This window comes from Nicotiana attenuata, unplaced genomic scaffold (genome assembly GCF_001879085.1).
Source record: "Nicotiana attenuata strain UT unplaced genomic scaffold, NIATTr2, whole genome shotgun sequence".
NCBI classification, from domain to species: Eukaryota; Viridiplantae; Streptophyta; class Magnoliopsida; order Solanales; family Solanaceae; genus Nicotiana; species Nicotiana attenuata.
Genome location: NW_017672274.1, coordinates 14544 through 17445, shown reverse-complemented (window position 1 = coordinate 17445; position 2902 = coordinate 14544). Strand labels below are relative to the sequence as shown.

General features: G+C 36.9%; 1 protein-coding gene across 1 annotated transcript in view; it reads right to left on the bottom strand.

The window, feature by feature from the left end:
• The window catches only part of LOC109212564 (scarecrow-like protein 13), a gene marked incomplete in the record, with an annotated part of 4996 nt that extends 3526 nt beyond the window's left edge, over positions 1-1470 (bottom strand). Inside the window, 1 exon segment of the mRNA XM_019376216.1 lies at positions 1375-1470.
• Between the last annotated feature and the right edge of the window lie 1432 nt (positions 1471-2902).

The window sequence follows — 2902 nt, the reverse complement described above, 5'->3', positions numbered from 1 at the left end:
CCCCCCCCAAAAAAAAAAAAAACCCAATTTAATGGAAAAATAAACAGACCTAAAAGACTTCAAAGATTAAACCTTTCCTCACTCCATGGATGAATTGAACATAAAAATCAAAACTTTATGCAAAAATAATAGAAAAATCACTCCCCATCAAAAAATAAGGGAAGAAAAAGAGAAGGGAATTGCTAATAATTTCTTACCCAACAACATAAAAATCAAAACTTTATACAAAACAAATATAAAAATCACTACTTATACACACCCCCATCACCTCAAAAAGAAAAAAGGAAAGAAAGGAAAAAAAAGATTTATATAAAATGCTAGCATATAAGAGAATAATTCATCTTAAGATGTTTTCAAGATCAACACAAAACCTTAAACCATGAATTAAACAAAGTCAAGACTTAACATAAAATAAGGAACTACTTAAGACCAACAAAAATTCCTTAACAAAATAAAAGAAAAAGGCGCCCACCTGGAGAATAAAGGGAAAACAGCAGTTTCAGAGGAGTCAGCGTTGGAAATCAGGCGCCCACCTGGAGAACAAAAGGAAAGCAGCACTTTCAGAGGAGTCAGTGTTGGAAATCAGGCGCCCACCTGGAGAACAAAGGGAGAGCAGTTCGAGCTTTGGAAATCAGGCGCCCACCTGGAGAACAAAGGGAGAGCGGTTCAAGTTTTGGAAATCAGGCGCCCACCTGGAGAACAAAGGGAGAGCGGTTCAAGTTTTGGAAATCAGGCGCCCACCTGGAGAACAATGGAAAAGTAGTTCGAGTTTTGGAAATCAGGCGCCCACCTAGAGAACAGAGGGAGAGCGGTTCAAGTATTAGAAATCAGGCGCCCACCTGGAGAACAAAGGGAGAACAGTTCAAGTTTTGGAAATCAGGCGCCCACCTGGATTTGGAAATCAGGCGCCCACCTGGAGAACAAAAGGAGAGCAGTTCAAGTTTTGGAAATCAGGCGCCTACCTGGAGAACAAAAGGAAAGCAGCAGTTTCAGAGGAGTCAGTGTTGGAAATCAGGCGCTCACCTGGAGAACAAAGGGAAAGCAGCAGTTTCAGAGGAGTCAGTATCGGAAATCAGGCGCCCACCTGGAGAACAAAGGGAAAACAGTTCATCTTTTGGAAATCAAGCGCCCACCTGGAGAACAAAGGGAAAGCAGTTCAAGTGTTGGAAATCAGGCGCCCACCTGGAGAACAAAGGAAACACAATTCAAGTGTTGGTAATCAGGCACCCACCTGGAGAACAAAGAGAAAGCAATTCAAGTGTTGGAAATCAGGCGCCCACCCAGAAAACAAAGGGCCCACCCAGAAAACAAAGGGAAAGCAGTTCAAGTGTTGGAAATCAGGCGTCCACCTGATTAAAAGATGGTATTACAAACCTTGAAAATTCAGAGGATGTATTTATTTTTGTGATTTTTGTTCAAAGGGGAGAAAGAAAGAGCCTGATGTCTTTTGCTGATTGATGAAACAAAGAATGGAGTGTTAGGTACTACTCTTTTGTTTGTTTATATAGTCAAATGAGTTGAAAATAGAAAAATAAAAATACCCTTATTTTTTTAGAATAACTACTTCAAATGCCACTTTCCACAAATTCATGTAAAACTACAAATTTACTGCCACCACGTGCTCTGTCTCTATTTGATTATCGTACATTTTTTTCTGTTTGTTTAAGAAGAATATTCTCTCCCGTAGAATTACACAAAGTGAGTGATGACACCTCAAAGTGAGTGTAAATTCCTCCTTTTTTTCCTCATCTTTTAGATAATTTTTACCTTGTACACTACTCCCTCGGTCTTGGTCTCATATCATCAGTCATAGTTATTAAAAGTAATTATCTCAAATTATTTATTCTCTTAGAAGTTCAAGAGAACAATAACAACAACAACCCAGTAAGATCCCACAAGTTGGATCTGGGGAGGGTAGAGTGTACGCAGACCTTACTCTACCCAAGGGGGTAGAGAGGTTGTTTCCGATAGACCTTGACTCAAGAAGACATTTTAAAAGTTCAAGACAAAATTAATTATTTTTTTCCTTTTTTACCTTGTTTTTATTCTACTTTTATATGGCTTTTTGGCACTGTGCCTTCTTGTCTATATTTTCATTAATGTAGTGCTTATGCTTTCCTTAGCTGAAGGTCTATTGGAAACAGTCTCGCTACCCTCACAAGTAGGGGTAAGGTTTGCGTACACACTACCCTTCCCAGACTCCACGGTGTGGGATAATACTGGGTATGTTATTGTTCTACCCTTAGTAATAAATTTCCTTGAATACTACAAATACCTTAATTATGAGTAAGTATTAAGTGAAGAAATTATATCTTAAGACATAAATAAAGGTAAAATAATCAAAAACCTTTTCAATTTCATATATTTCTTAAAGGACGTGTAAAATAGAAATACAACGGATTATTTGAGAAGGAGGGAAAGTAAATATCAAGAAAGTTCTTTTTTTTCTTTTTCTTTTAATTCAGAATTTATTGGCTAGACTAATAATTCGACGTCACGTGTATGGTTCATTTTAGGAGAAAGCATCCTACCAAAAGTTCATCTATATTCGAAGCTCTAATCCAAAAATTTTATTTTGTAATAGAGGAGTCTAATCCATCCAACATTCTGATATTCTGATCGCAGCATTCGGTTGGAATTCTTACCGACTAGAAAAAGTGTAAAAGAAAAGTTTTAGTGTATATTTATATCTAAGATTTGTTTTGCTCAAAAGATACTAATTACTTTATAAGCGAAAAACAATCAAAATAATTCACAGGTAAATCGTGATCGAATATAATAAGACCTAGAAGTTTATATTATGCTTGTGATTGTTTCAACAACTTGGATATTCGAGAGAGTAAGAGAAAGCTTGTTTAGCGAGAGAGAGAAATAGAAAGAAAGATCGCTTATTATTGAAAGA